The 14,231-nt window shown below is 42.7% G+C and overlaps 1 long non-coding RNA gene across 1 annotated transcript; it reads left to right on the forward strand.

Moving 5' to 3' along the window:
- The first annotated feature begins 784 nt into the window (after window positions 1–784).
- Window positions 785–10,865, forward strand: LOC133246235 (uncharacterized). The gene is made up of 3 exons (XR_009735961.1): window positions 785–5,322; window positions 8,513–8,631; window positions 10,060–10,865. It is a non-coding gene; the product is annotated as an uncharacterized LOC133246235 (long non-coding RNA).
- The last annotated feature ends 3,366 nt before the right edge of the window (window positions 10,866–14,231 follow it).

Consider the following 14,231-nt stretch of genomic DNA (forward strand, 5'->3'; position numbering starts at 1 on the left):
GGCATTTTCTTATTTCACACACCTTGTATACAGTTTTGTGCATGCTGCCCTGCCTCCATGGCCTCCCGATCCAGAGACACAATTGATAACCTACTGTCCATCACGGTGACATCATTATCGTTGTTGCTGGAGGCAGCAGCAGGAGCAGCCTCCTGGAGATGATCAAAAGGAAAAAAAAATACAGGATGAAGTGAGGCTCAGGGATGCAGTGGGATGGAGCAGGGTGTTCCTTAGTGTTTATGACTCAGCCCCTTTTTAAAAAAAGAAAACTCAAATTTAATGGTTTATTTTGTCTGCATGAAAGTATGTTATGGCAAAACATCAACATCAGCTTCAACTAGCTGGCAGCAAGATAATTGTTAATAAGGTCACATACTGTAATAAACAGCTTGACTCCTGTTTTTTTTTTTAGTGTTCTCTGACAGATTTTAAGTCTCACATCATGAGTCTGGTGCTCCCCACTTTGCTACCAGCAGGAAGTTCAAACACATACAGAATCCTCACCTTGGCCTTACTTCCAAACATTAGAGTACCCTCACGCCAGTCTCTTTTCCCTGCTCTCTCAGCTATTCAGACCTGCTCAAGAGCCACCCTATTCTCCTCAGTGAGTAATAAACCTATTCATGCTCCCTTTTAAAAATTTGTATGTGTTTATTTGGCTGCACTGGATCTTCCTTGCAACACGTGATGTGGCATGTGGGATCTAGTTCCTTGACCAGGGATTGAACCCAGGTCCCTTGTGTTGGGTGTGCAGAGTCTTTGTCACTAGACCACCAGGGAAGTGCTTTCATGCCTTTCTGATCTGTATGTGGTATCATCAGTTTCAACATGCCAACCAAATTTGGGTTTGGGATCCATTCTATTTTTTTCTCAGTGGCCATAACATATTCCCTTAGCAAGTGTCCCTTGTATCATATTCTTAGGTAAAATTTGTACAGATGTGCTACAGATTCACTAGGGTTTAAAATAACCCCAGGTGAAGGCTCCCAAATGAACTCCATGTATAAGTATAAAAAATGGCACATCTACGTTAATGGCCAAATCATAACGCTTTGAACTATCACCTGCTTGAGAGCACAATCTCAGCTTCCCTTTCCTCAGACCCCTCCTCCAGGTATCTTTGGAAGCCCCCAAAGCGGTCCTCATGTGTTGATAAATCTGTCAGCATCAGTCACCATCTGGAATCATCATATTCTTCGTCTATTGCTCCAACAATCCCACGTTACTGTTCACTGCCAGTAAAGCTACTTCAAGGAAGTTCGCCTTGGTTTGTTGTGATGGAGCCAAATTGGGAGAGAAAATTTGTCTTTTTCCTCTTGTATGAGCTTCCTTACTGACCCGGCCCAGACATTCTTCCACATTGCTCTCTAGTGAGTAAGACAAAGCCCCAAGCTTTTCCACTTGTTTCGTCACTGCACAGGAGAAGACAGTCAGCCCTTTCCTGAATGCAAGCCAGCTTTGAGGAGCATTCAAGGAACTCAGATTGTCAGACAATCTGACAGCTTTAGAATTGTTTCTTGCAAGCCATAGTTTCCTCTGCCACCCTGGCTGTCACTGGCTCTACTTGACAACCCCCCCAGCATCTCCTGGTTTCTGTCTCCTTGGCAACAGACAGGCCTGAAGGAGCACACTTTCCATCTTTTCTCCACAGGACAAAATTAGGGTGCCCACAAGTAGTTCATGAAACAAAGACAATTGGATAAAAAGAAAATGGAGAAATAAAGGAGCAACTGATCTGAACAATGAAATAAAAGAATAAAATTAACATGTGGACCTAGAGATTATCATACTAGGTGAAGTAAGTCAGACAGAGAAAGACAAATACCATATGATGTCACGTATATGTGGAATTTAAAAAATGATACAAATGAACTTATTTACAAAACAGTAACAGACTCATAGGAAACAAATTTATGGTTAACAAACGAGAAAGAAAGAGTGGGGAGGGATAAATTGGGAGTTTTGGATTGGCATATACAGACTGCTATACATAAAATAGATAACAAGGATTTAGTATAGCTATACAGTTTATTCAATATACTATATTCAATATCTTGCAACAAACTATAATAGGAAAGAATCTGAAAAATATATATATATATGGGCTTCCCCGGTGGCTCAGTGGTAAAGGATCTGCCTGCCAATGCAAGAGATATGGGTTCAATCCCTGGGTCAGGAAGATCACCTGGAGAAGGAAATGACAACCCACTCCAATATTCTTGCCTGGAAAATCACATGGACAGAGGAGCCTGGTGGGCTACACTTCATAGGGTCACGAAGAGTCGGACATGACTGAAGCAACTGAGTATATGTATAGGCTTTCCTGGTGGCTCAGGTGGTATAAAGAATCCACCAATTAACACAACATTGTAAATTAACTATATTTTAATTTTTAAAAGTTAACAAAAGCAAAAGAAAATATGTAAGGATGGAAAGAAGTAGTGAAAATGGCAGGTTATAAAAGGTATGTAAATTACCCTTTCTTTTTTGTTTTCTTAGAGAAGGCACATAGAGCAGGTGCAAAGTGACAACCATAATTTCATTTTCTCAAGATATAATCCATTTCTCTATTTTGTTTATGAAAAGAAATCTGACTGTAAACCCTGCTCCACTGGATTAGTGGGAAAGTCAGTCTCAGGCATTACTAAATGCCTGTTAATGCCTTCCCCCACAGTCTGATTCCTGCCTCCATGCCAGGCTAAAAAAGGAACCAGAGATTTTACTCAGAGCTAAATACTTGAGGAAGCTTCAGATTTCTAGTCTCCGCTGGTTCTCACTGAGATGCCCATTGAGCAAACTCTCACAGTCCTTTCATGTTATTTCCGTGCCATGGCATTTGATGAAGGTGCACACACACAAAACACTGCGTGTTCTAAGCATGTTAAAAAAGACAAATAAGTAATTCCATAAGAGAAAAGAAATCATAAGTACAAAATAGGCAGAAGAAAAGCAAGAATAATTGGGTATTTAAAAATTGCCAATAAAAATTCTGGGGAAAATTATAGTCAATGAAATTTAAATCTCATTACACGAGATAAACTCTAGGCTGGACATAGGTGAAGAGAGAATTATTAAACTGGAAAACATAATTGCAGCGTTTGCCCAGGATGTATCAGAGACAGTTGAGAGATGTAGCTAATAGCATTGAGAGAGTCCAAAATACACACAAGTGGTACTCCAAAAAGAGACACTGGATTGAAAGGTTGTAAAGTGATGTTTCAGTTCAGTTTAGTCGCAGTCATGTCCAACTCTTTGCGACCTCATGAACCGCAGCACACCAGGCCTCCCTGTCCATCACCAACTCCTGGAGTCCACCCAAACCCATGTCCATTGAGTCGGTGATACCATCCAACCATCTCATCCTCTGTTGTCCCCTTCTCCTCCTGCCCTCAATCTTTCCCACCATCAGGGTCTTTTCAAATGAATCAGCTCTTCACAGCAGGTGGCCAAAGTATTGGCGTTTCAGCTTTAGCATCAGTCCTTCCAATGAATATTCAGAACTGATTTCCTTTAGGATGGACTGGTTGGATCTCCTTGCAGTCCAAGGGACTCTCAAGAGTCTTCTCCAACACCACAGTTCAAAAGCATCAATTCTTCGGCACTCATCTTTCTTCACAGTCCAACTCTCACATCCATACATGACCACTGGAAAAACCATAGCCTTGACTAGACGGACCTTTGTTGGCAAAGTAATGTCTCTGCTTTTTAATATGCTGTCTAGGTTGGTCATAACTTTCCTTCCAAGGAGTAAGCGTCTTTTAATTTCATGGCTGCAATCACCATCTTCAGTGATGTTTAACAACCCAGAATTGTTAAAAGTCATGATTCTTCACATAGAGAGTTCACTCTAAAATCCAGGAAGAAAAATAAAACTAAACCTACACTCAGAGTTGTAAATGATATTCTAGAACATCAGAGATATAAGAAAATCTATGAAGCTACCAGAGAGAAAAAGTAGATTACAGGAATTATTTACACTGACCATAACCTTCGGTAAAGAATCCGCCTGCAATGCAGGAGACCTGGGTTCAATCCCTGGGTTGGAGAGATCCCCTGGAGAAGGGAAAAGCTACCCACTCCAGTATTCTGGCCTGGAGAATTCCATGGACTGTATAGTCCATGGGGTCACAAAGAGTCAGACACGACTGAGCAACTTTCACTTTACTAACCTTCTCACCAGCAGCAACAGATACCGGAAATGCTTAGCAAAAACAAATGACAACCTGGAATTTTTTTTTTTTTTAATCCAGCTAATTGATCATTCAAGAGTGAAATAAAATTTAAGATACACTTAGATGAAGGGAATTTCCTATCCACAAACAAACAAAATCAGGCTCTTGAGGTAGCTACAGCTCTGGCCCACAGGGAGGTCAAGGGTTGTCGAGAAAATGTACTGGCTCTGAAAACAGTTGCCACGAATTCGTGTCCCTCGTGCCAGGCACCATCTTATTTTATTCTTCAATGCCCCTACCATGGGAGTAGTCAAAGTACATAAATGTCAAACGGGGGATATGTAGGTATTCCCTGTTACACGTTACTTTGCCTCTGCAATAACTCATTTGCTTGACATATTTAGAGGATAGAATGTTATATATTTTTCAGATGAGATGAAATAGAAAAGAGTAACACCCCCTCACTAGAAAATTCTGGCCAGCACAATTGCTTGCAACAAACTCCACAATTATTATGAAGAATGTACAACCCCATTATGAAAGCCCAACACCTCACAGATTAGAGCCCCTTAAAATTCATCCAGACCTCTTCTCCTTTTATTTACTGCAATTCTTCACTATGTGGTAGCCCAGAAAGCAAAAGGGGACAGGAAATGTTAGAGATAGATATGACCACATCAGCAAAGAGAGAGGAAAACTTTTTGAAAGCAAGTCTGAAAAGATCCGTGCAGTTCCAGCCTCACCACAAGGCTGATGCCCACCCTCCCCACTAGACTGTGAGCTTCCTGAGGACAGGACCTGTGCCTGAAGACATCTGTAGCTCCAGACACAGTGCCTGACACACAGAGAGTAGGGCCTCGTTACTCACTAGGATGGAAGGGGGAGAAGATGAGGGAAGGAAAGGAAAGAAAAAAGGAAGTAAGCTGAAAGGAACACTCTGAAAAAAAAAAAAGCAAAAACCCAAAACCTGCTGAGAAAGCCCCAGTCAGTTGATCCTAAGGTGTATTGACCTATTTTCTCTCTCTCCCTCTTTTTTTTTTTTTTTTTGCCCGAGCTGTGTGGCATATGGGATCTTAGTTCTCTAATCCAGGATCAAACCCACACCTCCTCCAATGGAAGCACGGAGTTTTAACCACTGGAGGACCACCAGGTAAGTCCCTATTTTCCCTATTCTTTATGCTACTGTGGTCTCGATCCTGGAGAGACTGTCCCTCCCCACCTCCCCAACCTGGGCCAGCTAATTCCTAGAAAAAGCAAATGACTCCCCTGCAAGTGCACCTTTATTATACAAATGAACCAACCAATCCAGAGCTCAAGCCTTAACCCTCTGATTTATCAAACTCTCACACACCAAGCCAGTATTCTCCCTGCCCTAAATTGCCCCCAGGGGTCCCTCATAGCTCAGATGGAAGCCTGTATTCTCCCTGCCCTAAATTGCCCCCAGGCTTCCCTCATAGCTCAGCTGGTAAAGAATCTGCCTGCAATGTGGGAGATCTGTGTTCGACCCCTGGGTTGGGAAGATCCCCTGGAGAAGGGAAAGGCTACCAACTCCAGTATCCTGACCTAGAGAATCTATACAGTCTATGGGGTCACAAAGAGTCGGAGGTGACTGAGCGACTTTCACTTTCACTTTAAATTGCCCCAGCGTCAGGTGCTGAAAATTAGGGACCACCCAAATAGCCCAGTGTGTGGGTGTGCTCAGTCTAGTGTCTGACTCTTTGTAGCTCACCAGGCTCCTCTGTCCCTTGGACTGCAAGGAGATCCAACCAGTCCATCCTAAAGGAAATCAGTCCTGAATGTTCATTGGAAAGACTGATGCTGAAGCTGAAACTCCAATACTTTAGCCAACTGATGTGAAGAGCTGACTCATTTGAAAAGACCCTGATGCTGGGAAAGATTGAAGGGGGAGGAGAAGGGGACGACAGAGGATGAGATGGTTGGATGGTATCACCGATTCATGAGTTGGAGTAAACTCCGGGAGTTGGTGATGGACAGGGAGGCTGGGCGTGCTGCAGTCCATGGGGTCGCAAAGAGTCGGACACGACTGAGCGACTGAACTGAACTGAACTGAGGCTCCTCTTGTCTATGGAATTTTCCAGGCAAGAATACTGGAGTGGGTTGTCATTTCCTATTCCAGGGGATCTTCCCAACCCAGGGATCAAACTCCCCTCTCTTGCATTTGCAGGCAAATTTTTTATCACTGTGCCATCTGGGAAGCTGTAAATAGCCCAGAGCCTGCAGACACTTTACCCTCTGAGCCACCAGGGAAGCCTATCCTAAATCTATTCAGTGTACCTACTCTGCCTGGCGCATTCCTTCCCAAGAGAATCTCAATAAGGCTCTGGGCCAGGCTCTGCCCTCTCCCACTCTCCTGCTACCTGGCTGTCCCTGGTCCTTCCCCATGTGGCCTTGTGTGGAGGGCGTACTGGGCTTCCTGTATCTACAGATCAGCGCGGATAAACGTCTTCATGACAATCACGTCCATATCTGTGGGTCTTAACTATATCTGATTAAAACAAATTCTAAGTACATTTTAAATACACAAAGTGACCTTTCTTTCCACAGAAATATCTTTCCAACTAAATAACAGAATTGTGTAGAGAATAGAGAGAGCGTTTGTGGATTTTTCCCGTAATGTCTATTTCACTGAGCAAAGGGAAATGAAGAAAACTCCACAAATTTTTATAAAAAGAAAACAAGCAGCCCATATCTTTGCATCAAGCCAAAGATATGAGTCCTTTAAAGAGAAGGTCTCTTCTTTTCTCCCTCAGGTACACCTTGGTCAAGCCCTAAAGAGATAATAGTTTGGTTCTGGAATTTTTTTAAGTATTATTATCTAGAGAGCCCAGTTCAATTTCCAGTTGAGAGAAGATGAAATTAACAATACAAGTAGCATTGAGTTGTGTGAAGCAAAACTGAGACAGAGCTAATCACAGTCTGTTCTGTTCCACTGCCTCATTTGGAATATTTCTCTTTTTTCAGTTTCACTGTGATTCACTTTTCCTAGAAATTAGTGTGAACAAGACGAACCCAGTTCAGGCTGTTCTGGAGTTCTTTTCCTATACAGAAATGAATACACTTCAGCTGTGTATCAATACCCTAATTAGAAAACATCACCTCCGTACTTATTTTTTCTAAATATTGAAATATCTTTCTTTGTTTTCCACAATTCCCTCTGTGTAAGTACGGCCATCAGAGTAAACCCACAACCATAGATCATTGCAACCCTTTTCTTTTCCCCTGCTTTGGTTTATATGTATCTTCTTTGGTTATATTTATCTATCTTTGGTTTATATTAATCTTCAGCAAGTGTATTAATTCAATCAATATGTATTTATTGAGCACCTACTAGCTGTCAGTCTACTACTTAGTTCACTAGATATTGTTCATTTCCTCATGGAGCTAATAATCTAATTAGAGACACAAATGTTAATTTAATAATCACAAGTTAATGATTAAATATTATCTATATTAAGGCTGAGATTAATTTCTACCAGTCACTGAAGGAGCAACTTTTAAAAGGGAAATTTCAGGCACTGAGTGCAGGCAACCATAGGGTTAATCCTGACAGAGAAATACAAGAAGCCAAGAGAGCTAAGGAAGAAACAAGAGTAGGCTGTGTAATTTCGCCCCAGAAAGTATCGCTCTTTCCTTGTGTCTCTAAGTCGTCTTTTTCTGCACTCCTATCCAATCAGCTTTTTCTCCACAGCAGTTTAAACACACAACATGTATGGTCAGGGAAACAAATTATATCCTTAGATTGTTCTCAGACTTTTTCAGAATTGTTTTGAAACAGTTCTAGTCGGTTCTCAGGTCTCTATCAGAGAGCTGGACGGAGACCTGAGAGCAAGAGGACTACACCCTGAGGCGACAGCTGGGCCTGGGGACTTACCCTGGATGCAGGCCTCGCTTCCACACGCTAAGTTCTAGCCATCAGGAACCACCGCCGCAGGATGTTTTAAAGATATTAGCTCATATTCTTCCTTCTTCTCTCCCCACCCCTTGCTCATCCACAGATGCTTTCCTTTGGTTTCCAAAACCCTAACCCCACTGAGATTAACCTAAGCATTCCTGAGTAACACGCCAAGAAAAAGCATTAAGAAGGCATTTGATCCAACAAACAGTGCCTAATAAAGAGGAGTTTCTTTTTTCTTTCAATCAATAGATAGTCCTGAGGTAGGGCTTTGTTATTTGGGTTCAGAAACTCTTTGATACCAAGGCTCTGGGGCCACATCTCTTGAGTTCAATCTGCCTTCCCATCGTGGTTGTAAGACAGAGCGAGGACATTGTGTGTAGCAGATGTAGTCACCCCGTATCTCTGTGGCATACTCCATTTTCAGGGATGCCGGCCCAGATTCCAACTTCCAGCACCCTTCCACCACCCCACTCCCTGCTGAGATCTCTCTCTGGTCACCAAAACCTCCTACAACTGCACTCAAGTAATAGTTGATGAGAGTTGGTGAGTAAATCCTGCTGCCTTGACCCTGAAAGGGGTGATCACATTAAAGTTAAGGTTCTACATTGCTCCCCCAGGGGAAATATGTCTCAATTACCCACACTGGGTGACTTGCTTTGAGAACTCATCTTTTATTGACTTCTTGTCCTTCCTGGTCTCGCTTCCCCACTTTTCTACCAATGTTTCCTGGAAACACCTTCCAAAGAAACCACTGATGCTCACATCCTTATTTCAGAGTTTACTCCTAGGGTAACCCAAGCTAGGACAGGAGGTGATGACAGCAGAACCAGAAGCTCTATTGTCCTCCTGCTTTTGCCTCTGAGGAGAGGGGGAATTTCCCAGAAACCGTCTGGAGATTCCTCTTACAGCCTATTGATCCAAGTGGCTCACGTGGACTCCCTCAGCTGTTGGGAGGCTGGAAAAGCGGCTGTAGTGGAGGATGGACAAAAGACTAGGGCTTGGTAATGTTGCTTGAGTTGGCCGGTGTATTTGTCAGGATAAAGCTCAGGAATAGGGAAGGAAAATCCCAAACAAGAGTGACTTAGACAAGGTAAAAGGGTATTTCATTTTCTCACATAAGAACTGAGAGCCCACTACACATTGGTCAGGGAACTATGTTTTTACTTTGTTGCTCCTTTGCTCCACAAGGCCCAACTTCCACCCCAAGTTCACCATGTTGTCTGAAAGATTTCCTATGTGGCCGGTATTGTTCTAAAGTCGCATGTGCGTTGTTTTGTGTAATCCTCTTAACCTTGTGACTTCAGTGCTATTATTACGGAAATACTAAGGAGTTAAGTAACTTGCCTGCTGCAGAGTGGCTGAGTCAAGGGCAATCTGGATCCAGAGTTTATGCTCTTAAGCTGTGCTTTTAGGATAGTATCTCCCTGCCCAGAAACATGGATGTATCTGCATTTATTTAAGCGTTCTTTAATGTCTTGTGCATTTCTACTATACTTATTACTGTTAGAGACCTGAGTTCTTAGACTTTTGTATCAATAGAAATTGAAAAGAGGCCAGATGAGGAATTCAGGCAAGGCTTTTTGGGACTCGTGGAGCTGAGGGAGCGGGAGCAAGAAAAAGGAACAGGTGCCCTTGCTCCTGTGTGTGTGTATGCACGTGTGCGCGTGTACTCTTACTCCTTCGTGTGTGTGTGTACATGTGTGTACTCTTACTCCTTCGGGTGTGTGTGTGTGTGTGTGTTGGTCGGGGGAAGGGGGAGGCAAGCTGGTCGACTTGGTCCTTTAAATGCTGAGATGATGGAGGCGGGTGTTTTGTGGGGTGGGTGAGAGGGGTGGCTTAGGCGGTCTGCCCACCCCCTTGGTGGTGCTGTGTGCAGAGATTATGAATAATACCCTGCATCATGCTCCCTGTGCCTTAGAAGTGGCAATTGGGTCTTAGCCCTTTTGTTCACAATATGCCTCTCTTGTGCAGTTATTTTTAGTCTCTTTAGCGGTGGCTGCACAGGCACAGGAGAGCCAAGAAGAGCTACTACATGTTCAAGGTCAGGAGGGGTGGCCTTGAGGAGATACCCCTCATCCAAGGTAAGGAGCAGCGGCTGAGCTTTGCTGGAGCAGCCGTGCAGAGATACCCCACATCCAAGGTAAGAGAAACCCATGTAAGACAGTAGGTGTTATGAGAGAGCATCAGAGGGCAGACACACTGAAGCTGTAATCACAGAAAACTAGCCAATCTGATCACATGGACCACAGCTTTGTCTAACTCACTGAAACTAAGCCATGCCGTGTGGGGCCACCCAAGATGGACGGGTCATGGTGGAGAGGTCTGACAGAATGTGGTCCACTGGAGAAGGGAATGGCAAACCACTTCAGTATTCTTGCCTTGAGAACCCCATGAACAGTATGAAAAGGCAAAATGATAGGATACTGAAAGGGGAACTCCCCAGGTCAGTAGGTGCCCAATATGCTACTGGAGATCAGTGGAGAAATAACTCCAGAAAGAATGAAGTATGGAGCCAAAGCAAAAACAATACCCAGCTGTGGATGTGACTGGTGATAGAAGCAAGGTCCGATGCTGTAAAGAGTAATATTGCATAGGAACCTGGAATGTCAGGTCCATGAATCAAGGCAAATTGGAAGTGGCCAAACAAGAGATGGCAAGAGTGAACATCGACATTCTAGGAATCAACAAACTAAAATGGACTGGAATGGGTGAATTTAACTCAGATGACCATTATATCTACTACTGTGGGCAGGAATCCCTTAGAAGAAATGGAGTAGTCATCATGGTCAACAAAAGAGTCCGAAATGCAGTACTTGGATGCAATCTCAAAAATGACAGAATGATCTCTGTCCGTTTCCAAGGCAAACCATTCAATATCACAGTAATCCAAGTCTATGCCCCAACCAGTAACGCTGAAGAAGCTGAAGGTGAATGGTTCTATGAAGACCTACAAGACCTTTTAGAACTAACACCCAAAAAAGATGTCCTTTTCATTATAGGGGACTGGAATGCAAAAGTAGGAAGTCAAGAAACACCTGGAGTAACAGGCAAATTTGGCCTTGGAATACGGAAAGAAGCAGGGCAAAGACTAATAGAGTTTTGCCAAGAAAATGTACTGATCATAGCAAACACCCTCTTCCAACAACACAAGAGAAGACTCTACACATGGACATCACCAGATGGCCAACACCGAAATCAGATTGATTATATTCTTTGCAGCCAAAGATGGAGAAGCTCTATACAGTCAGCAAAAACAAGACCGGGAGCTGACTGTGCCTCAGATCATGAACTCCTTATTGCCAAACTCAGACTTAAATTGAAAAAAGTAGGGAAAATCACTGGACCATTCAAGTATGACCCTTATGATTATACAGTGGAAGTGAGAAATAGATTTAAAGGACTAGATCTGATAGACAGAGTGCCTGAAGAACTAGGGACAGAGGTTCACGACATTGTACAGGAGAGAGGGATCAAGACCATCCCCATGGAAAAGAAATGCAAAAAGCAAAATGGCTGTCTGAGGAGGCCTTACAAATAGCTGTGAAAAGAAGAGAAGCGAAAAGCAAAGGAGAAAAGGAAAGATATAAGCATCTAAATGCAGAGTTCCAAAGAACAGCAAGGAGAGATTAGAAAGCCTTCCTCAGTGATCAATACAAAGAAATAGAGGAAAACAACAGAATGGGAAAGACTAGAGATCTCTTCAAGAAAATCAGAGATACCAAGGGAACATTTCATGCAAAGATGGGCTCGATAAAGGACAGAAATGGTATGGACCTAACAGAAGCAGAAGATATTAAGAAGAGGTGACAAGAATACGCAGAAGAACTGTCCAAAAAAGATCTTCATGACCAAGATAATCATGATGGTGTGATCACTGACCTAGAGCCAGACATCCTGGAATGTGAAGTCAAGTGGGCCTTAGAGAGCATCACTACGAACAAAGCTAGTGGAGGTGATGGAATTCCAGTGGAGCTATTTCAATTCCTGAAAGATGATGCTGTGAAAGTGCTGCACTCAATATGCCAGCAAATTTGAAAAACTCAGCAGTGGCCACAGGACTGGAAAAGGTCAGTTTTCATTCCAATTCCAAAGAAAGGCAGTGCCAAACAATGCTCAAAGTACCGCACAATTGCACTCATCTCACACGCTAGTAAGGTAATGCTCAAAATTCTCTAAGCCAGGCTTCAGCAATATGTGAACCATGAACTTCCAGATGTTCAAGCTGCTTTTAGAAAAGGCAGAGGAACCAGAGATCAAATTGCCAGCATCCACCGGATCATAGAAAAAGCAAGAGAGTTCCAGAAAAACATGTATTTCTGCTTTATTGGCTATGCCAAAGCCTTTGACTGTGGGGATCACAATAAACTGTGGAAAATTCTTAAAGAGATGAGAATACCTGACCATCTGATCTGTCTCTTGAGAAACCTGTATGCGGGTCAGGAAGCAACAGTTAGAACTGGACATGGAACAACAGACTGGTTCCAAATAGGAAAAGGAGTACATCAAGGCTGTATATTGTCACCTGCTTATTTAACTTCTATGCAGAATACATCATGAGAAACGCTAGACTGGAAGAAGTACAAGCTGGAATCAAGATTGCTGGGAGAAATAGCAATAACCTCGTATATGCAGACGACACCACCCTTATGGCAGAAAGTGAAGAGGAACTAAAAAGCCTCTTGATGAAAGTGAAAAAGGAGAGTGAAACAGTTGGCTTAAAGCTCAACATTCAGAAAACGAAGATCATGGCATCTGGTCCCATCACTTCATGGGAAATAGATGGGGAAACAGTGGAAACAGTGTCAGACTTTGTTTTTTGGGGATCCAAAATCACTGCAGATGGTGATTGCAGCCATGAAATTAAAAGACGCTTACTCCCTGGAAGGAAAGTTATGACCAACCTAGATAGCATATTCAAAAGCAGAGATATTACTTTGCCAACAAAGGTCCATCTAATCAAGGCTATGGTTTTTCCAGTAGTCATGTATGGATGTGAGAGTTGGACTGTGAAGAATGCTGAGCGCCGAAGAATTGATGCTTTTGAACTGTGGTGTTGGAAAAGACTCTTGAGAGTCCCTTGGACTGCAAGAATATCCAACCAGTCTATCCTAAAGGAGATCAGTCCTGATGTTCATTGGAAGGACTGATGTTGAAGCTGAAACTCCAATACTTTGGCTACCTCATGAGAAGAGTTGACTCATTGGAAAAGACCCTAATACTGGGAGGGATTGAGGGCAAGAGGAGAAGTGGACAACAGAGGATAAGATGGCTGGATGGCATCACTGACTCGATGCAAATGAGTTTGGGTGAACTCTGGGAGTTGGTGATGGACAGGGAGGCCTGGCGTGCTGTGGTTCATGGGGTCGCAAAGAGTCAGACACGACTGAGCGACTGAACTGAACTGAACTATGGTTGGTTTGTATTCTGTTGATGGAGGAGATCTTTGTTCAGATGCAAGCACTGAGGTAAATGGCCTCAGGTCTCAGCCTATCTCATTGATAGGGTCTTTATCTTTCTTTTGTTAATGGCATTTTGGAAACTGTTTTCTTTATGGCTGTGGTATCTACATATAATGAATTTTTTTTATATTGGCTCTGTATCTCTTCATCTTACTAAATTTATTAATTTGTCTGAATAATCTTGGGTTTTCTATGTAGACATTTATCATTTGTGAATAAAACCAATTTTGTTTATTCATTTCTAACCCTAATACTTGCCTGCTTTTCGTCCTTCCTTCCTTCCTACATTCCCTTCCTCCCTCTTCTCCCCTCTTCTTCCCTCTTCCCCCTCCTTCCTTAAATCAATGGCTAAAACTCTAGTACAGTGTAAAATAGAATAGTGTAGATAATAAATAGTGAGCATCTTTTTCTTGTTCTTGATTTTTTTTTTTTTTGTGACCCCTTGGACTGTAGCCCACCAGGCTCCTCTGTCTATGGGATTTCCCAGGCAAGAATACTGGAGTGGATTGCCATTTCCTTCTCCTTGTTCTTGATTTTTAAGGAGACCGTTTCTCATGTTTTATTAATAGGATTATTTTGACTGTTGTTTTTTTGTAGATATTCTTTATCTGGCTAAAGAAAGTTCACTCTGTTTCCTGGTTTGCTAAGGTTCTTTTTCCACAAGTGCTTTCTCTACAACTATTG

The sequence above is a fragment of the Bos javanicus genome, chromosome 4 (genome assembly GCF_032452875.1).
Source record: "Bos javanicus breed banteng chromosome 4, ARS-OSU_banteng_1.0, whole genome shotgun sequence".
Lineage (NCBI taxonomy): Eukaryota > Metazoa > Chordata > Mammalia > Artiodactyla > Bovidae > Bos > Bos javanicus.